The sequence below is a fragment of the Sarcophilus harrisii genome, chromosome 1 (assembly GCF_902635505.1).
Source record: "Sarcophilus harrisii chromosome 1, mSarHar1.11, whole genome shotgun sequence".
In the NCBI taxonomy this organism is placed as follows: Eukaryota; Metazoa; Chordata; class Mammalia; order Dasyuromorphia; family Dasyuridae; genus Sarcophilus; species Sarcophilus harrisii.
In genome coordinates this window covers 262,062,189-262,084,880 of record NC_045426.1, presented here as the reverse complement: position 1 = coordinate 262,084,880, position 22,692 = coordinate 262,062,189, and the positions used below count along the sequence as shown (strand labels likewise).

Genomic DNA, 22,692 nt, shown 5'->3' with positions numbered 1-22,692 from the left:
ATGCATATGTTTGGAATAATGAGACCTTGGATTTATATCTCACCTTCTCTTATAGTGGCTCAGATGTCTGTGTATGTGGGTGACAATATGTGTGGCTACAACAAACATTGATTAAGCTCTTATTGTGTAGAGTGTGGCAGTAGGTGTGAAGGGGTGGGTGGGATAAACTTTAAATAAGAAAAGATCTATGATCTCAAGGTGTTTACTTTTTTTGGGGGGGATGATTACACGGGGAGAAAGTACAGTGGGCTTGCATCTCACCATGGTTACCAAATATCTTGAGGCTTTTTCCTCAGGTTCTTGACTTTGCCCTGACTGGAGTAAATAACAACCCCCAAAATGATTGATTTCATCTGACCTTCCATCAACAGCTGAGCCAAAACTAGGGAGGAGTGACTGGGGCTCTGCTCTGGGGTGCTAAAATTTAAAAAGCACTGACAGCATTAATACTCTTTCAGTAGATAGAAACAACTAAGCTTAGCACCTAGTTAGCAAGATTTTGTTGTTGTTGTTAGCAAGAGTAATTAGTTAAAACAGAAGATAACAGATGGCAGGCTTTTTCTACTCAGCAGGGGCATCTCAGGAGAGTTCCTACCCTGAAACCTTCCTTCTATGGCATCCCTTATAACAGCATCTTATGAATATCTTAGGGTCTCTATTTTGCCATCATGAAGTCATGTCCTGGGTCTTCTCCCACCATGGGTCCCTGGGTCCTGAGGTAGAAGACCTCTTCCTGAACACTATGTCCTCACCTAAATTTGAGAGGGACAGCCAGCCAGAGAATGCATGCACTTTCTAACAGGGTGGGCAAAAACAAAAACAAAAACAAAAAACAAAGACAAGAGATCTTGACTCAGTAGCCTATGAAGATGTGCCCAGGCAGGTATTAAGGAAATGTACTGTCATGGACAGGAGAATAAATCAAGGAGAACATCTTTGAGGAAGAAAGTTCTGAAAAAGGATGCTGCATATACATATATATATATATATATATATATATATATATAGAGAGAGAGAGAGAGAGAGAGAGAGAGAGAGAGAGAGAGAGAGAGAGAGAGAGAGAGAGAGAGAGAGAGAGAGAGAGAGAGAGAGAGAGACAAAGAGAGAGAGAGAAAGTGAGAAAGTTAAGTAAGTAAGTAATGCCCTAGGAGGGAAAAAGTTAGAAGGGGCAGTCAAGTCCCCTCCCCAGTTGTAGAAGACAAACCTCCTCCATTGCCTTGGAGAAAATAGCCCAGTTTTTCCCAAAGCTCTTCTTCCCTTCCTTTCCCCCCACCCCAACTGAAGAAACAGGGCATGCTAGGATCCCAGGAGCCAGGCTGTCCTTACTCCCTGGCCAAGATTTTAGCTCTCATTCATCCTCAGGCTGTCTCTCAGGGGTATTTCAATTAATAGTAATTAACAGTCTCTGGAGCTGTCTAGGATTGTTGGGGATGTATGATTGGGAAGGATCATTTTTCTGATCCCCCACCACTACCCTCACTCCTCAGCATCTTCTAGTTGCCACCACGTCATCATTGTCACCAGGCTCTCTCTCTGCTGCCTGTGTAATAAGTTAAGACAATAAGGGCTCCTACAGGGCTGCTTGGCAGGGAAATGAATCCCAAGGGAGAGTCACAGAGCCTTGTTTACTGGTGGGGAGCTTTCTCTGCCCGCAGGGTCAGGGCTTGACAATTAGGTCCCAAGCCAGGTAAACAAAAAGACCTCAATGTTTAGCAGACTCCATCCCCCGGCTGGACATGAGAACTCATTAAATCTAGACTATCTCTGTTATCACCCACACCTCCTTGCCCCTGCCACAGTGATTCTTAATGCTGTCTCTCTTCATCCTTGGGTTCCTTCCCTCCCCCCCCCCAACACATCCCTGCCCCTGAAGATGCTTAAAGGGAGGAGGGTGGGCGTCCAAGATGTCAGAGAGCTGGGGAGGGAAGGGGGCCCTGAGGCCTATACCATGGGCTCGCTGCAGAGCTCCCCCAGCCCTGTGCTGTAGAGCAAGGCTCATGGAGAGAGACAGCAAAGAAAAATAGGAAGCAATCAGCAGGGGCAGCCACTGTAATAATGCACTAAACATGGAAAATTGCATTACATTAGATTCTTCTGTTTCTCATTGTATAGATGAGATACAGTCATAAACAGGAAATTCATAGGGCCAATGACCCCCTTGCCAGAGTTTGAGCTTTTTTTTGGTTGGATAGGGGGAAGGGGAAGGAAGGAAAAATGCCTTCTAGACTTCAGAGCTTCCCAGGCTAGAATCTATTGAGTCATCTCCTCATCATCTTTTTAGAGAAGCACCATACAGGTCATCCTGTCATTTTTCCACACGGGAGCCCTAGACCTTGGAAGCCCCAGCAAGCTGATTCCTCCACAATCTTTTCTTCTCCTTTCAATTCCCAAGAAGTAACAGGACAGGTTTCCCTCAAAGGAATTTGTAGAGGGCTGTAAAACTAAGAAGGACGTCACTGGGGCAAGAGAAAGGAGTAAATGAAATTAGAAAAGGATCCTAGGGTCAAACAAACCTGAAGAGGAAATCAATATCTCTTTTCTTATGCCTGTCCATTCACATGTATATTCAACTGTACAACTATGTATAGCATATATGTGTATATATGTATATGATATATATATATATATACACATAATTGTTTGGAGACATACCTCTTGATTTGCATGCATGTGTGTACCCACACACATAGTTCTGTGTCTACCTGGGATTCTCATACCCTTTGTTGTCCTTTTGGGGAAGTGATGGCTCTTTGGTTTGGGCGTGGGCTCCTCCCGCCACTAGCCTCCCCCACACCTTTTCAACAACTAGGTCTGTGTGTTTAGAGAAAAAATGATGGATTGCTATTCTCTCTCCTCCCCCTCCCTGCAGTGCTGTAGAAAGGAGCCGGATATTTGATTGTGTGAATATTTAGGTATGTGGTTTGGGAAAGGGAGTGAAGGGGGAGTCATAATAGGAGCGTACACTGTGAACTGTTCATGAGTTCTGTATGGCTCTCCCCCTCTGAGCTGGGTTAAGTGAGAAAACCAGTGGATTAGTAAAAAGAAGATGGCCTTCCTAGCATAGTCAACTCCTGATTATTCACATGTGGATTCTCCATGGCAAAGGCTGACTTACCTCCTCTGCCATCCAGTTGGTTTCCATGCCGACTCCCCACTGCTCTGGGATTGCTATGTGCTTAAGAAATGTAGTTTTGGAGGCACCTAAGGAAAAAAATATATAATAAGGGCAAGTTAAATCTTCTGTTTAAAAGAAATCAAATAGTACATTCCACAATCAGATGTTAAGTGGCTCTGGATTATTTGGGGTTTTTCTAAGCCATGACTCATGGGGAGAGCCATGATTCTGAGCCATGATTCAATTATCCTATTGAGAGGTTTCTTTTTGGGAGCATATATGCAGAAACTAGGGTTGGGGCAATGTCCCCACAAACGGTGTATTTTGTACTGAAATTGACTCAGAGCTCAGGCCACAGAGGACCAAAGCTTGTCTGCTTTCTCCCATGACGCATCGTTCCGTTCCCATTTTTCCAGATGGACAGACTGAGACCCGATACCTTTTTCATAACTCATGTTAATCCACTAAAAAAAATGAATTAAAAATAAACTAAGCTTGTTGGAGTGCCATGCATTAATTACTCATATTCTTATGCCCCCTGATCCATCTCCTCTCATTCTGTTCTACTATAGAAACAAAACAAAACACCCAAAAAGACTATGGCATTGTCATCCTGTGGAAAAACAAAGCACTTCCGGCTCCCAACTTTTAATTCTTTGATTCTTTAGTTTACACTCAAGGAAAAGAAGAGTTCTGTACAGATTGGCTTTCACCCTGGGGAACAGGTGGAAATATCATTTGTCTGAAATGGATTTGCGCTCTTCTGTCTTGTGGTTTTCCTCATTTTCTTTGCCATTTTGGCTAATTATCAAAGACATTTGCGGTGAAACCCAGGCGGACCCAGGCCTTTCCCACCTTAATCCTTCAGCATAGTCAATGGGCTCAGCTGGCAGGGTTCCCATGGTAACGAGCTATGATGTCACAAAGGGAGGATTAAAATGGGGTGGGGAGTTATGGAGGGAGGGGGATGAAATGGGGGCTAGTGGGAAGCTTTGGTTTCACAACTGACCTTACAAAAACATAAGGAAGGACCAACGGAGGAAGTATTCCAAGATTATTCGACAAGTTTTTACTGAGCATTTATTATGTATCCAGCACTGTGCTGGGTTTATAAAAGAAAGAATAAGTGGCTTTGCTACTTATTACCAATATAATTTTAAGCAAGTCATTCTTACCTATTTAGGCTTCAGTTTTCTCATCTATTAAATGGGGAGATGGATCAGATTGAACTCTTAAAATTCCCTTCCAGCTTTGGATCTATGGTCCCAAATATGAGATACAATTGTTCCTTCTATGAAGTTTATGGTGAAACTTTACTTGACAAGATATGAAGTTTAGGAGCTTAGCAAAAAAGTATTCAACTTGATCCCAGGGTGGCAAAATACATAGGATCTTAGTCACTTTACTTTTCTTAACTCTAATTTTTTAATCTACAAAATGAGGGGATTGGACCAGATAGTCTTTTTTTTTTTTTTTTTTTTTTTTGCAATAGAGGTCAAGTGACATCCGAGGCCATATTTGAACTCAGGTCCCTCTTTCTCTAGGGCTAGTTCTCTATTCACTATGCCAGGAATAGATAGTTTTAAGTCTGTACAATCAAGATTAATCAGTGACTCTCTGAAGTCAGAAGGACTCATCTTCCTGAGTTCAAATTCAACCTCAGGCTTACTAGCTATGTGACCCAGGAACTTAACCCGATTTGCCTCAATGTCCTCATCTGCAAAATGAGTTGGAGAAGTAAATGGCATTCCAGTATTTTTTGCCAAGGAAATTCCAAAATGGGATCATGAAAAATTGGACATGAACGAACCAATTGTACAACAAAAATTCCGAAATTAATCTGGTGAAGTGGATAGAGTGCTGAAGTTGGGGGCAGAACTCAGTTTAAATCCAGTTTCTGACACTTAGTGTCTGAGTGATCATAGACAAATCAGTTTCCTCATTTGTAAAGTAAGATGTTGAATTTGATGACATTTAAGGTACCTTCTAATTCTAAATCCATGATTCTAAGTCATTTTAACTTCTTTCTAAGCCTCAGTTTCCTCATCTGTGAAATGGAGATAATAAAAACTACCTCACTTACCCCAAAGTATTGTTTTGAGGTTCAAATGAGATAGATGGATGGATGAATAGATAGGTTGTTCATTTATTAAAGTTATTATGTAATATATTATATTTAATATATGCTTTAACATATTTAATATATATTGGTCTACCTGCCATCTGGGGAAAGAAGTGGGGGGAAGGAGGGAAAAAGTTGGAACAGAAGGTTTTGCAATTGTCAATGCTGAAAAATTACCCATGCATATGTCTTGTAAATAAAAAGCTATAATAAAAAATAAAGTTATTGTGTATAAGATGGGCAACTAGGTGGTTAAGTGGCTAGAGCACTGGGCTTGGAGTCAGAAAGATCTTAGTTGAAATTCAGGTAAATTCAGGATGGTGGAGAAAAGGAAAGGACTTCCCTGAACTCTCCAATTTCCCTTCCATACAACTTTAAATAATGTCTCAATACACTTATTAGTTGTGTGATCTTGGGCAACCTCTAATATGCCTCAGTTCCTTATCTGTAAAATGGGGCCATACTGAAGAAAGAAATAGCAAACTATTCCAGTATCTTTGCTAAAAAACAAACAAAAACTCTAAGGACCATGTCCATGGAGTCACACAGAGTAGGATGTGAACAAAAACAAACAAAAAAAGATTTAAATACTGTGGTAAGTGCTGGGGATACAAATATAAGTAATCAAGAGAGACTGCCCACAAAGAGCTTATATTCTCATGAGAAAAGATAATACTCAAGGGAAGCTAGAAAATGGAAAGGGAATAAATACATGGATACCATGGCTGGAGATGTCCCAGAAGTGTTGTCAAGGTCTGGATTTTGGCAAGATAAGGCCAGAGCTAACTTATCAAAGTCCAGGGTGGTTATGAGGTAGATCGCAATGTTCTGGCTGGGATAGGGTAGAGATGATGGCCAGAATGCAAACCTAATGACTTAGAATTGGCTGGAAAGTGAATGATAATGAAAGAAAAATGTTTTGCAAAGTTTAAAACACTGTATAAATGTCAGTTATTATTATCTTTACATTTCCCAGCTCACACAATCTTCCTTGTTGGCAGTTCAGTTTCTGTTCACATCCAATGTTCGGATGCCAATAATACCCTTGAACTCTCTTGTTCAATGAAACCGTATTTACAAGTTCCTCAGACAAGGACCTCTCATGTTGCTTCCTATTTTACTAGCATCGAGAGCTATACTGCAAGTTTCATAGACTAATTCTAAGCCAATTCTAACCTTCCGAGGAAGAAAAGTTACTTACTATGTGACACATATATTGGTGTGACTTTTAGAACTTTTTTTTACCTCATTAATGTAGATACCTGTCAGTAGTTTGATATATTTTTCTGATGGTTGTTTCTCACCCTACTCCTCCCAAAAAACAACAGTGTTAAGTTTAGTATACTGAAAAATACATACATAACTCTATTCTATCTATTCATTTAACATTTTCAGAGAAACTTGAGAGCATGTTCTGGTCTTCAATCTGGAAGCTTTGATGTGGAACTTTGGCCAAAAAACAGAGACCTGTCTCTCTCTTAAGGTCTAATTCCATGGTTGTGAATCAAACCAAACTTATATTTGGCTTTCATTTTAATTGACATTCCCTAATTCATCATTAAGGGCAGCTAGATGGCACAGTGGATAGAGTGCTAATACTGAAGTCAGGGAAAGACATTTTTCTGGGTTTGAATCTGACCCTAGACACGTAATAGCTGTGTGACCCTAAGTAAGTCACTTATCCCCATTTGCCTCAGGTCTTAATGTAAAATGAACTAGAGAAGAAAATGGAAAAGTGTTCTAGTATGTTTGTCAAGAAAACCCAAAATGGGGTCATGACAAGTCAGATCTGCCTGAAATGATTGAACAACAGCACCTCATCATTAAAGCAGTTAGGAGAGTAGGTATTAGAGAGGAGGAGAATTATATAGAGCTCTAAAAATCAATTCCAAGTACTTCGATATTAGGTGGTTTAGGGAAAGCCAGCTGAGAGAATGTTTGACCTCTTGAAAGTTGACCTTTTAAAATCCCTTTCTCACCCATGGTCCTTGATGATCCTCAGTGTGGTTGGCTAGTTCCACATTTCCATGAAGCCAGTTCACTAAATGGAGATTATGGAAGCAGAGTCTGCAGGGATTTGTGAAATCCTGAATTACCAGAAGGCAAAACATGGTGGAACATGGACATAAGCAGCAACCAAATCATGGTGTAATGCAGTAGTATAGTAATGGGATGTAGTAATGACTTAGAGTGGAAGGAGCATTGGCTTGGGAGTCAGAGGATCTGGATTCAATTCTGCCTCTGCTATTTGCTACTTGTGTGAAATCAGACAAATCCCTGGCAAATCTTAAACTCTCCGAGCCTCAGTTTTGTCATCTTTAAAATGAGAATATCTTTACTAATTGGCCTCTGAAGGCCCTTTAGCTGTAGATTGTTGATCTTATGAATCAACAAAAATATTGTTGTTGCTTATTCATTTTTAGTCATTTCTAATTCTTCTTAAGCCCATTTTAATTTTCTTAGTAAAGATATTGGAGTGATTTGCCATTTCCTTCTCTGGCTCATTTTATAAATAAGGAACCGAGGCAAACAGGGTCAAGTGACTTGTCTAGGGTCACACAGCTAGTAAGGACCTGAGGTCAGATTTAAACTAAGGAAAATTAGTCTTCCTCTTTGTAGGCCCAGCACTATATTTACTATAGCACCTAGCTGCCCATCAACAAAAATATACCCAGTTCCCTCCTTTGGACTGTGTAAGGAAGGGATTGTGTTGATATAGGGTCACACAGAAGAGATATAGGCTCCACAAAGATTTTGTAATGGGGTTGGAGACACAAGACATACATACATACATATTTTTAACAACTTGACCAAAAAAACCCTGAGAACAAAATGATGAATACTGTTCCCTGCCCTAAATCCTTTATTTCTAGATATAATCTCAAAATCATCTTTGAGCTTCTCTTTCATCACGATGTAGTTTGTGAGTTCTTACTGATTCTACTTCTACAATATCTCTTATATTCATTTCCCACTTTCTATGAACACAACTCCATCCAATTCTCATTTCTTCTTGTCTAGACTATTGTAATATTATGCATCATAGGCACTTAATAAATGTTTGCTGAATTGAATATCCTCCTAACAATTCTTCCTGCCTCCCCTGAATAATCCAACAGTGATGCTGTTGCCCGAGTAGTTTTCCGAGTAGAGTAGTTTCTAATGTGCTTTCTTTCAGTGACTGTCTTTTGAAATAAAATAGAAACTCCTGACTTTGGCATTCAGGGCTTTTCTTTGCTTCCAACCCACCTTTCTAGGCATTTCTAGATTTCAAACAAACCAGACTATTTCACTTTTTAGTTGAAATAGACTTCCCCATCTTCACCTAGTGTGCCTTTTTCCTTCAAGGCCCAACTGGTTTGCTACTTTATGAAGTCTTCTGATTACTTCTCCCGTATTCTCAGCTAAAAGTTTTATGTTCTCAAATTTCGCCTCCCATTTTCCATATATCAGGACCTCACTTTTATTTATCCTCCTTTATACATGGGTTTTTCTGCCTATTAGATCAGGAGTTCTTAATCTGGGATCTGTGAACTTGTTTTTTTAAGAAAAAAAGTGATAACCATTAGAACTGATTTCCTTTGAAATCCTTTAAATTTTATGCATTTATAAACATTATTCTGAGAAAGGATCCATATCATACTGCCAAAGGGTCCATGACGAAAGAAAAAAAAAAAGAAGAAAAGAAGAAAGGAAGGAGAGAGGAGAGGGAGGGAGGAACACAAAGAAAGAAGGAAGGAAATTAAAAGAAAGAAAAGTCGGCAGTCTTTCTTATTATACGTTAAACTTTCTGAGAGTAGCAGCATTTGGGTTAAATGTATTTTGTATTTCTTGTAGCCAGCATAGACTCTTGAAAATAGTGGGATTATTCATTAAATTTAAGTGAATTGTTGAGATACCAAAAGGAAGATCCAGTCAATAAGTACTTGGGCCAGCAATTTGGAGTAAAGAGAGATTACTGCAAAATGGGATTTTCAAGAAAGACTTGTTGGAGGAGATAAGACCTCAGCTGAGCCTTACAGTATTGGTAGGTCTCACTACAATTCACTGAAGTAGGTAGGGTACAGGTATCTTTTTAATCCTCATTTTACAAATGAGGTAAATGAATGAGGAAGGGAAAGCTCTTTGGTTGCCATGAGTGTCCCTGGGCAATGGGATAATATTGGAATAAATAGCTATTGGGCTACATTCACCCAAGCTCTGGGGAACAGGATGGTTGTAGGTTTGGGAATAATGATAATAGTGACTCCAGCTTCAACCAAACTTATATTATCTCAGCTTCCATATAGCTCTTACTCATCCCTGTAACTATCTCTCCTCTTGAATCTATACAATAAAATTCTACTCATTCTCTGCATGTCCTCAATAATTGCTCCACAGTCCATCATAAACATCCAGTGACTTGCCACCTAACACTTACTGCCCTGATTACCAACTTAACATCTTGATCACTTTTATAGTGTAGGGGGCAGCTATCAATACAGCTGTATGCCTCTTTTGCCTTCCATGTATAGCTTTCTGCTTTTCAAGTCTGGTGTCCCCATTTCTAACTGACATAAAGAAAAAAAACAACAGGGTTGAGACTAGAAGTTTTAGAAACTGTCCCATAGCTTAGCCCTGAAGAGTTTGGCTTTGTTTGCCTGAAGAAAGCTGATCCAATATATCAAGTTGTCATAATCTCCCTTCTTTGAAATGGGAATTTAGAGACTTCCCTATGCCACTGACCAACCCTTTAATCTTGAGTTAATCTTAGTTCACTAACTACCTTTCTCTGGGCTTCAGTTTTTCTACTTTAATGGGAGAGATTTGAATTTGTTTTCTAAGGACCCTTCCATGACTCTGTGAGGCTAATTCTATTCCATCTCCCCGCTTTAAAAAGATCCCTGTAAAAGGGAGCCATGGAAGCGAAGAGCTTTTCCTCAAATGATTGGAGCACGCAGGTCATGCAGCATGAGGAACTATTGAACCTTAAATGGCATTCCCACCTGGCCACTAGCATACCTCTCCTCTCCAGAGAGGGTCAGTTCCATTGTGGTGAGAAATCCAGACCCACATGGGCTCGCTCCTTCATCCGGCGGCTGCCTCCCCCAGGGCTGGAGAGCACATAAGAGAATCATGGCTTGCTGTTTTAAAGCTTTTAAGGTGGGAATAAATTTAATAAGAACTCTTTATCGCTAGGTCTGCAGAGCCCCATCTGAGCCGCAGGGCAGAGAGGAGCCAGCATGTGAACTACTTCCTACACAGTCATGAAAATCATCAAAATGGAAGGACCCCTGGAGGTCATTTAGTCCATCCCCTGTCTCCAAGCCAAGATTACTCCCAGAACTTTGAGGATGTAGATAAGATTTTTCTTCCTGATTCTTTCTTTTCTTTTCTTTCCTTCTATTTTTCTGTCTCTGGGGACAGAGATTTCACAGCCTTCATCAGTAAATTGTCCCAGTACCTCATGAGCCTGGGCCAAGACATTCTTTATGTCTCACCTAAGTCATTTCTACTGCGACTGCTGAAGCTCGTTTCATTTTGGCAATGGAGAACTATATGGCATCCCTTTACAAACATAAAAATAATAATAACAGTGCCTCATATCTTTATAGGGCTTTATGCTTTTCAAAGCATTTTCCCCATCCATTATTTTGCTCATTCCTTACTATAGCCCAATGAAGTAGGTAGGGTGCAGGTAATTTTTTTTATCCTCATTTTACAAATGAGGAAACTGAGATCCAGAGAGGTCAAGGGATTTGGCCAGAGACACACAGTGAGCCATTGGTTGAGCCAGCCAGGACTGTTGACCACAGACTTGTACTCCTTCTACAACACTCCCAATGATATTACATTTCTTCTCCCCTCTTCCTCCCTACACTAATTCACACACATGCATGATACATTTCTTTTCCTTGAAGAAAATAATTCTCAAATTCTTTTGGTATTTTGCATATATTACAAGCCTTTCTATGATCCCTCTCTTACTGCCTCCCTCTTCCAGCTTAAAGCTTTGTAAACTGGACCCCAAAACAGAAGTCAATCAGCAAATCCTGGCATTTGTCTTCAGATATAGAATTAATGGAAGGAGTCCAAAAATATTAAATAACCCAAGGGGAGAAAAAGAGGGCCAGGGGTGGAAATCATTACTAGGCTTTGACAAGTATGTAAATATTTCATAGGGAGCATTGCAGAGCCTGAGGGCTAGGAGGTCAGAGCTACCTCAAGGAAGCCAGGCCCTTTGTTAACAAGAAATCGAGCCTGCTTGTGTGCACAGGGTGGAAATTAAGCAAATGATATTTGAGCTCCATATTGGCAAACAAGCAGTGCAAGATCGAGGAGCAAGAGGGTCTGGTAATTGAAAGAACGTCTGTACCTCCAGTCCCATCTTGGAGGAAGGCAAGAGCCCAGCTGGAATGGAGCTGGGTATCACGAGGCTCTCAGCTGCTGTTCCCAGTGTGAACCAGGGAAGGGATGCAGATGTGGCCATCTGGCGAATGGGAGCATGTGGTGGCAAGTGAAAGCAAGACCCTGGTATTCTGTCTAGATTCCCAAAGGCAGGAGGGCCCTGTGGCTCCATCCAGAGCACCACTGGCAGAACCTTGCCTCCTGATCTCTGTTCAATGGGATGCACTTGGAAGTCTAAGCAGCATTAATTAGAGGCACAGAAACCACAGACCCTCAACTTTTTGGAGTTGAAAAGGATCTCACAGGTTATGTAGTGCAATCACCCCCCTCATCGCCTCTTGCTTAGTCAGTAAATATCTATTTAAGCACCTACAATGTGCCAGGTATTGTGCTAAGTGCTGAGGGATATAAATATGAAAAAAAGAAAGACAACTCTTCCCTCTCTTGGTGCTTCTAATATAACGAAGGAGAACAAACAAAAGGAAGCTGAAAGGGGAATAAGGTATACATGGAGAAATCAATCAGAAAACTCCTAAAGTAATGCAGCCAGGTGAGAAATGAACTATATGAGCAGAGCACTCACTTCAGATGGAGGTCTATTGCATTATCTTTCTAACTGGTCCTTCTGTCTCATGTCTTTCCCCACTCTCATCTATCCTTACTCAACTGTTTAGATGATTTTTTTTTCTAAATAGGTCTCACCATATCATCCCTTTGTTCAGCTAATTTGATCTAATGAGTCCCTATTACCTCAGAATCAAATATTAACACCTCTGTTTGGCAATTAAAGCTCATCATAACTCAGCCCCCTCCTACCTTTCCAGCCTTCTTCTAATTTACTTCCCTCTTTTTACTACCCTCCATCTCCTCTGTGATTCAGTGTAACACAGACCTATTTGACAGTTCTTTCAAAATGACACTCTTATCTCCTTTCTCCATGCCTTTGTGTTAGCTATTTCCCATATCTGGAATACTTTTCCCCCTTCACCATCTCCTCTTTTCCTTCAAGACTCAGTTTAAAGCTTCTTAAGGAGACCTTTCCCAGTTCCCATAGCTGCTACTGCCCTCTCTAAGAATGCCTTCCATTGACTATGAAGATGTCTGGTATGTACCTACTATACCTTTCTCCAGTAGAATGTAAGCTCTTTGAGAAAAGGAATTCATTTTGCCTTTCCTCCTGTCCTCAGTCTGGAAAATAATAATACTCACCCAGGGGAAGCTAGATAGTGCAGTGGATGGAGGACCCAAGTTCAAATCTAGCCTGATACACTTAACACTAATTAGTTGTGTGACCCTGGGCAAAATCCCAATTGCCTCTCCAAAAACAAAAACAAAATTTGTCCAAATGAGGAAATTACTAACTTCTGAGAGACTTTTGGAAGTTTTTAATTAAGGAAATCTTCAAACTGAAATCTATTCCTACATAACTCCTACTCAGTGATTTTCATTTTATCCTTTAAGGCTAACCAGACAAAGGCTTATTTCTCTTCCAATGTGACAGTCATTCAAACACTTGAAGACAGGTTTCATGTCCTCAAAATGGTCTAGTGGAAAATCTGTTTGAATGCAGGTCAACTTCAATGCTATTTGCCACCATAATGACTTGGGGAAAATTATGTAACCTTCTTGGGGTTCAGTTTTCTTACTGGTAAAATGAAGTGTTGGGTTAAATTATTTCTAAGGTTCTTTCCAGGTCTAAATTGGCCATCCTGTAATCCCCAATTTTTCTCTTCTTCACATTAAGCATTTTGAGTTACTTCAATTAAATAACTGAAGATAAAGTAGAACAGGGTGCTAAGTTTGGCTGTGGTGGAGGAAGGATTAGTCTAATTAATCAACCAAGAGGAATTGATATTTAGGAGCACAGGAATGAAGTAATCTCTGCCCTCAAGGAGTATACATTCTGTTGGGAAGAATATATATATATATATATATATATATATATATATATATATATATATAGTATGTGCATTCATAGAATATACATACTATATAAAAGAATATACAAAATACAGTGTAATTTTAGATGGAGCAGTTGAGTTAGATCACTTATGTCATATAGTGAAACTATAGAATGTTGGGCCCAGATCTGGGCCAATCCTTTTATTTTACAGGTAAGGAAGCTTAGAGGTGGAATGATTTGTTTCAATTTGCACAACCAATAAATGTCAGAGATAGGATGTGAACTCAGGACTTCCCAACTCCCAGTTGTATGTAAGAGAGGGAGAGAAGGAAGGAGAAAGAGAGAGAGGGAGACTTAGAGAGAAAGAGGGAAAGGTTGCAAGAGAAAAAAAAAGAAAGAGAAGGAAGGAGAGAAGAGGGAAAGAAGGAAAGAAAGAGAGAACCAGAGACAGAGGAGAAGGGGAAGAGAGATAAGGAGGGAGAGAGTTAGAAGGACAAAAGGAGGAGAGAAAAGAGTAAAGCGTGCTAGGTTTCAAGGTATGACTGGACTCCTGGATATTTGGACAGTAAGAGAGCGTCCCAATAAATTCCAGAGAATTCATAGATGAACCATAAATTTTTAAAGCATGAGAGGATTTCAGGCAAATATGAGCATGAAACATCTCTGCACATGAAATGTGTCCCAGGGTCCTTGGCTGAGGACCCTACCCTGGCATCTGTCCTTCTCGGGTACCAGTGCTTTTCTACCTAGACTTATTTCTTAGAGCCTTCTATTCCAGAGGCCTCTCAGAAGCAAAGGGACATGATGACCTAGACAAGTAGAGCAACCTAATAAGAATATATTAGGGTAAGTCTCCTTTCCTGTCACTGGAGGAGGGAATGAAATCTGAGGGGAAAGTCTGAATAAAAGACCCTGGGACTCACCTTCTTAAATAGGAAGGGAGGCCTCTCTCTGCTTAGAGGAACTGTTTGGGCTCCTACAGTTTACCAGTAATTTCTGTGTGTTTATTCAGCTTAAACTACCAGTTTGGTTAAAAATAAATTATGGGAAGAGGGAAGCACAACCCACCCCATCAAGCTAAGTGTAGAGGAGTCACTCAACCATTGAAATTGACCAGGAGAGTTGAGTTGCCTCATCTATTGGGTAAACAGGAAAAGTGGTCCCCGGGAGAACAGGGACTGTTCCCCCTCCCCATCCCCTCCCTCATCCCCTGCAACCCACCACTTTCTTTTTCTCCTTGGGACAGATGTTCAACACAATCAGGTTTTTAACTGAGGAATTTTCTCTGTTTGGGGATGATCTTTTTGTATTCTTCCCTGATCGAAGATTCTTAACTTTTTTTTTTTTTTTTTTTTTTGGCAGTCTGGGGAAGCCTTATGGACCTCTTTTCAGAATAATTTTAAAACAAAATAAAATATGTATGATTATGAAGGAAACCAATGATATCGAATAAAGATTTTTTTTCCTATCCAAGTTCATCAGACTTTCCTGAAGCCTAACCTCAGAACCCCTTGGGTGTCTGAAATCCTAGTTAAAAACACTGACCTTCAACACATGCTATGTTTATTTATTTTTTCTGTTTTTTTGTCTCTCCCATGATTTTTCCCTTTTGTTCTGAATTTTCTCTCCCAACATGAGTCATAAAACAATATGTATTAAAAATAAATTAATAAAGAAAAATAAAGAGAAAGGGAAAAAAAGAATACTGACCTAAGCAATTTATCCATTTCTGACAAGCTGAGCACAGTCAAAAGCAGGCAACATATATGTGCATCATATATCTTCATGAGCCTTGAACCACTATTCATGTAAAGATTGATTGAAGGAATTTGGGATATTGAGCCTGGAGAAGAGAAGATTTGGGTTTGAGAAACAGGTGTGTTCAAATATTTGGATGATTATTACAGAGAAGAGAATTCAGATTTGTTCTCTCAGTTTCTCAAACATCAATCTTCATTTCCCATCTCCAAGTGTTTGCACTGGCTGTGTCCAGTGTCTGGAAAGTACTCTCTTATCTCCACCTTATGGAGTCCTTTTCTTTCTTTAAGATGTAATGTGGGCACCATCTTTTTTCATGAAGCCTTTTCTACTCCCTCCCCAACTGAGTGTCTCCCCAACATACTACTATGTATTTTAATACTTGGTTCATATTTCATTTATTCACTTTATAATTGTGCTATACACACACACACACACACACACATATATATATATATATATATATGTTTGAACAAAGTAAAACTTTTACACACATATATCCATTCATCCATCCTCCTTGAGGATAGGGATTGTTTCATTCTTGGAATTTATATCCTAAACACCAAGCACTGTACCTTGTATATGGTAGGCAACAGATTGATTCTGGTTGGCCTCAGAAGGCAAACTAGGAATAATAGGCTGAAACTAAAAACGGACTTTTGGCTGAATATAAGAGAAAACTTCTGAACATTTAGAGATGTCCAAATGGAATGGGTTGGCCTGGGAGGTAGTGAGTTCCTTGGTATTGAAGGTGTTTAAGTGGCCATTTGTCAGGAACGTTGTACAGAGGTAATTCTGTTCAGGTATTAGCTGCACCAGATGCCCTCTCAAGTCCCTTCCAATCCTGAATGTTACCATTCTGCTACACTAAATCAGGAAGCTCACATTTATTGTATTGAGATGTAAAGGCAACCTAGGACTCAGTGAGACTACCAAAATAAAACCCCCATGCCCTGCCCTTCCTTATTACATTTTGGGTTCATTTAGGAGCCCTCGGTTCACTTAGGCTGAGAGATGAGAATGGCTAGGTTGACTCAAGAATATGTGTTATGGAGCAGGGACAAGGTAGTCTCCACTGGTTGGGTGACTCCGTGCACAGGATATCAAACAACCAAGCAGAGTTTCCACAGGTTCAGAGCACTGAGGCATTGCCTTCTTCCTGCCCCAAAGTTGCCAACAGAGCAGATTTCCCCATGCCCCTGTCTGATTGATCTAGGGGTGATTCAGGGAAAACCTTTGCTTACAGCTCAGTTCTTTACCAAATTTGAGTAGTGGCAATATGGACCCCCTCTAGAGAAAGTGCTTCTTATTGCAAGGCCCTCTCCATTTTCCCAGCTTGAACCCAGACCCTTCTGCTCAAAGCAATGATTTGGATATGGTTTGTTGCCTTGGACTCTTAGTCACCAGCTCACCAGGGGATCTTTAAAAGCTGGAGCAATGGACTGGGAGATTGTCAGCCTTCATTAATTCATTCTTCTCTTTATCAAGACTTCAGAGCAGGAAAAAAAAAAGCTTCTTGCATCCAGCCCTACACTTTGCTCATACACAGTGAATTAACTTTTTTTTTTTCTTAAATTAGATAACTATTCCTGGCTCTCTTGAATCACAGAAATGTGGGATTTTAGAACCTATGGAATGTTACTCAGTTTGTTCATCTGTAAAATGAGGGTATTGGATTTGATAATGCAAGTCAGGTGCCATCTCCTCCTTAAAAACCTTTCCTGATCTCTTCCCAACTACCAAGCTAACAATACCCACTTCCTCTTGAAATGCCTTTGTGTTATGATGTATTACACTACATTTATCTGCCGGCATACATGTTGAGATAGCTAGGTGGCAAGACGAATATTTTGGTAAATTTGGATTTAAAAAGACCTGACCTCAGATCCTTCTTCAAATAACAATTAATTCTGTGACCATGAACTAATCAATGTAACCTTGGTCAATCTTAATTTAATTATCTGTAAAATGGGGATGCTAATAGTCCCTGTCTCACAGGCTTATTGTAAGGATCAAATGATGTAACATTTGTAAAGTGCTTTGTAAATCTTTAAATACTTTGAAAATGCTGGTTATGTTATATCTCACCAATAGAACAGAAGTTCCCAGAGTAGAACTATTTGCTTTTATATTGATATCCCCCAAAATGCTCTGCATGTACTAGATCAATCACTCAGTATTTATTTATTAACATTAAATTGGGTTGTTTATTGAACTATTTTAAGAGTATTTTATTTTTCCAATAACATGTAAAGATAGCTTTCCATATTCATTTTTCTAAGATTTTGAATTCCAAATTTTCTTTTCTTCCTCCCTCTCTTATCCCCTTCCTCTCCAAGATAGCAAGCAATCTGATATAGGTTATACGTGTATAATCATTTTATAAACATTTTTCCATATTAGTCATGTTGAAAGAAAAATCACAACAAAAGGGGGAAATCACAAAAAAAGAAAAAGCAAACAAATTTTAAAAGGTGAAAATAGTATGCTTTCATCCACATTCAGTCTCTGGATGTAAATGGCATTTTCCAACCCAAGTCTATTGGAATTATCTTGAATCACTATATTGCTGAGAAGAGCAAAATCCATCTCAGTTCATCATCACATAATCTTGTTGTTGTTGTGTACAATGTTCTCCTGGCTTTGCTCACTTCACTCAGCATCAATTCATGTAAGTCTTTCCAGCTTTTCTGAAATCAGCCTGCTCCATCTCTTAAAGAGCAATAATATTCCATTACATTTGTATAGCATACCTTATTCAGCCATTCTCTAATTGATGGGTATCTTCTCAATTTCCAATTCCTTACTCCCACAAAAAGAACTGCTACAAACATTTTTGCACATGTGGGTCCTCTCCCCTCGTTTATGATCTCTTTGGGATAAAGACCCAATAGAATCACTCAGTAGTTATGAAGCATCTATAATGGCATTGTCAAAGCTTTGAGGATAAAAAGACAAAAAAAAAAAAATGACAACTTCCAGAAGCTAAAATTCTATCCAGAGAGATAATATGTACATATAAGGATATACGAAACAGCCACCTGAATACTAACCAGTATATAATTTTTTTGGGAGGGAGGGAGAAGTCAGTAGCAGATGGGAGGAATCGGTAAAGATGCTTAATAAATGCTTATTATTGTAGGATTTCTCATTTTATATCCTTGTGTATAGATCTAGCTAAGGAAGACAATATTGGGATCACTGAAGTGTTGCCAGCTCTAGGTCTCAAGTGGATGTTGTGATGCTTCTTTTGGCTAGTAAAATGCTACATTATTTGTCAGACACCAGAAATAATTCAGTGATCCCAAAAGAAAGGGGCAAAATGTCTGAGAATCAGATCTCTTCCAATGAGACAAGTTGTCACTGGTCTTGAAGGGATGAAAGGGGAATCTTGACTGGAAGCAGGGAGATGGTTTTGATTACCTCAAGGTATTTTTCTAGTCTAGGAATTCTACTTGTCTGTTGGGGAAGAAAATGGGGACCCAGAGAAAACCCTGACAATCTTCATCTCTTCCTTTGGCCCTGGTAGGTAGGATGAAGGGGATGGTCTGTGTCAAACTGAATCCTTTGATGCCTTGCCAGACATCAGCAATATCCATCCCTTACATGTGTAATTGCTTACTGTATATTTGTTCAATGAATGAATGAGTGAGTGAATAATGCAAAGGAAAGAATACTAGGTTTAGAGTGAAAAGGCTGGATCCAAGTCATGGCTCCAAAAACTTCCAACTATGTGGTAACAACCTCTTGTAGCCTCAGTTTCCCCATTAGTGAAACTAATAATAACAATAACTTGTGCTAATTACTTCCCATATATATTTGGAAGTTTCTTTGTAAACCAGAATTTATCAATTTATTAATAATTCATATCTCCTAATCACATACTGTATATACTTCACTCTGCTAAGCACTGTTGGTTACAAAAATAAAAATTAAAAAATCATTGCCCTTTAAGAGCTTATAGTTTCTCCTGGAGTCCTCAGAAAGCAAAGTGCTCCATAGCTTCTCATGCCCACATAGCCAGATATTTCTATCAGACTCAGAAGAAGGAAGGATAGATGGAAGGATTTCAGAACTGAAGTCCTTGAGTTCCCACTGTTCACCCCTCAGTTCTCCACACAGACTCCACTGGGGGGGGGGGGGCGGTCAAAGCTTGTAGTACTTTCATGATATCCTGTGCACAGCCGTGGAACATGTGAGAGATTCCAGGGCCAGTTAAGAGGTGGAAAAATTAGGGTGTGGGTGACAAAAACAATCTCTTTCCTCTCACCATGAGGATTTCCACCACCTAACTCTCCCTAAGGGCCTCTGCTCTCTCCACACCCTACCCTCCTCAACAATCCCATCTGCCCTCCCCCTCTTCTCTGGCTTGAAACCAAAGTTCCTATAGCCTCCCCCGGAGCCTGGCAAGGAGGGGCATGGCCCCATAGAAAGACCGATTGTCTGATATTTGCACATTAGCTTCCAAGAAGCAAATAACTCAGTTTGGCTCATTCATTTCAAAGCCTTGGATACCTTTTTGCCCCTGTATCCCTTTGGTCAGTCAGTTCACAAACATTTATTAAGCATTCACTATGTGTCAGACACCATGGTAAGTGCAAGGAGTGTTATTGTTGTTACTGTTATTATGGTTGTTTGTCCTTAGTTCTTGAGGAGGAACAGTGACATCACAGGATGATGTCTTGGCTTGCACATGAATTGGATTTAAGGGAGGCAAAGTGGAGTAAAATCATCAGTTTTATTCTTTCTTCCAGAGTCATTGAGGTCAGTGGCAGGAGAAAAGTCAAGAGGGCTGGCGATGGCCCAGTATGCAATGGATGACCTTGGCCTTTCTAAGTTAAGGTCTTTCCCAGGCTTTAGTTTGCTTATTTAATGACGAAATTAGGTCATCTTTTGTCATCCCTCTAAGAATGCAAGTAGAGATTATTGCAGTCTTGTATCCCCCAGCACCTAGTACAGCGCCTGTCTGGCTGCTGTGAGCAACTGGGCGTTGCCTCAGGAGGGTCTCTATTTGGTGAAGTCCCACACAGCCTTTAAAGCTCAGTTCCAATGCCAGGTCCTCCCGGAATCTCAGTCTGTATCAGCTTTGTGCCCCCCAGACCTCAAAAGTTACCTTGTTTTTATATATCTCAAATGCACTCATCTATTTATTTTGTATTAAATATTTATAAAGAAAGGCAAAGACAGCCCCTGCTCTCAAGGTGCTCAGACTAATGGAGGAGACAACGGGCAAACAACTAAATTCTAACGAGCTACATGCATAAATTGGCGATAATCAACAAAAGCAAGGCATTAGAATTCAAGGGGATTGGGAAAGGCTTCCTGTGGATGGATCACTGGATCTTATATTTAGAACTAGAAGGACTTCAGAGTTCATCTTAGTTCAAACCTCTCTCTTTATAGATGAGGAAACCAAAGTCCTAAAAGTGACTTGCTCAAGATCATGCAGGTTACTACAAGAGATTTTGGGTTTTTTGTTTTGTTTTGTTTTGTTTTGTTTTGTGAAGCAAGTAGTGTTAAGTGACTTGCATAAGTTCACACAGTTAGGAAGTGTTAAATGTCTGAAGCTGGATTTAACTTGGATCGTCCTGACTCCAGGGTCAGTGTTCTATCTATTGTACCATTTAGCTGTCTCTAGTAAAGTGATTGAGGCAGGATTTGAATGAGGATCCTTGGACTCCAAATCCAATCAGTTTTCAATATCTCTTCTGCAACCCAGTCCCACTGCTTTACTAACATCTGGGGTTGTGTGTGTGTGTGTGTGTGTGTGTGTGTGTGTGTGATTTCTTTTTATTGTTGAGTCATTTTCAATCTTGCCCAGCTCTTCATGGCCCATTTAGAGTTTTCTTAGAAAAGTCATTGAAGTGGTTTGCCGTTTCCTTTCCTCACTCATTTTACAAGATGAGGAAATGGAGGTAATCACAGTTAAGTGATGTGTCCAGAATCACACAGCTAGTCTGTGTCTGAGACTGGATTTAAATTCAAGAAGATTAGTCTTCTTGACTCCAGACCCAGCACTCTATACAAGGTGTCATAATCCTGGGAAGGTTATTATCAGCATTTTTCAGAAGAAGAAACTGAAGTAAACAGGGTTAAGTGACTTGTTCAGAGTCACATTACTAGTATCTGAGGACAGATTTGAATTCAGGAAGGTGAGTTTTTCTGCCTCCCAGTCACATATCTATCCACTAAGCCACCTAGATGCCCTCCCTTCTTATCTTTTCCTCTTCTCTCTCTTCTCCTCTTTTCCTTTTCTCTCTCTTCTCATAACTACCGCCCTCCTTCAGGCTCTCATCTGGACTAGACAACTGCATTATATCTTTGCCTCAAGATTTTCTCTTCTTGGGGCAGCTGGATGGCGCAGTGGATAGAATACCTGCTCTGGAGTCAAGAGGATCCGAGTTCAAATTTTATCTCAGACACTTAACACTTATTGGCTGTGTGACATTGGTCAAGTCATTTAACCCCAACTGCCTCATTAAAAAAAAAAGAAAGAAAGAAATTCTCTCTTTTCCAAATCATCTATTATAGAGCTGCCAAAATGACTTCCTAGAGTGGAAATCTGACTATATCACTGCAGTGGTCAGTAAACTCCTTTGGTTACCTATTGCCTTTAGGATAATCTCATTTGGTTATATGTTTAAAGTTCTTTACAACCATATACAAACATACATGTATACTATATATGTATGTGTGTATGTATGTATGTATATATACTATGATATATATAGATACACATACATGTGCAATATATATAATATGATCAAACATATCATACATAAATATGTATATATACACATAGTACAGAGACATACATGCATGTACATGAGAGGCAGCCTAGCATAGTGGATAGAGAGCTAACCTGGTAGCCAGGGAGATCTAAATTTGAGCCCCTGTTCGATACCTACTGGAAAAGCAATTTTGAGCAAGTCATTTAACTTACTACTGTTTTACACAGTTCTTTTTTTTCCTTTGCAAGAAAATCAGGGTTAAGTGACTTAGTGAGGATCACACAGTAGTCAGCGTCAAGTATCTAAACTGGATTTGAACTCAGGTCCTCCTGACTCTAGAATTAGTGCTCTAAGCATTGCACCATCTAACTTCCTCAATATGGTTCTTTAATAATAATAGAGAACATTTCTATGGCACTTTGTAGTTTGCCAAAAATTTTACATGTTATTCTATTTAAGCTTCGCAATAACCCTTTGACATCTGTTCTATTATCTTCATTTTTACAGATAAAGAGACTGAGACTTAGCAAGATTAAGGGTATCAGAGCTAGTAAGGGTCTGCAACAAGATTTGATTTCAATTTTTCTTGACTCCCAAACTAACTTTCTTTCTACTGAACTATCTAGCTGCCTTCTAAGACTCTTAAGTTGCAGAGGAGGTGCTAACATACATTGAT

At 39.7% G+C, this 22,692-nt stretch overlaps 1 protein-coding gene and 1 long non-coding RNA gene across 4 annotated transcripts in view; one reads left to right on the top strand and one right to left on the bottom strand.

Annotated features, from left to right (window-relative positions):
* Window positions 1-3,224, bottom strand: part of LOC116419703 — a 47,281-nt gene extending 44,057 nt beyond the window's left edge. The window contains exon 1 of the long non-coding RNA XR_004229992.1: window positions 3,116-3,224. This is a non-coding gene — a long non-coding RNA (uncharacterized LOC116419703). The remainder of the gene's footprint in view (window positions 1-3,115) is intronic.
* The window catches only part of ELFN1 (extracellular leucine rich repeat and fibronectin type III domain containing 1), a 199,995-nt gene that overhangs the window by 53,072 nt on the left and 124,231 nt on the right, over window positions 1-22,692 (top strand). The gene's annotated exons all lie outside the window — the stretch shown is intronic.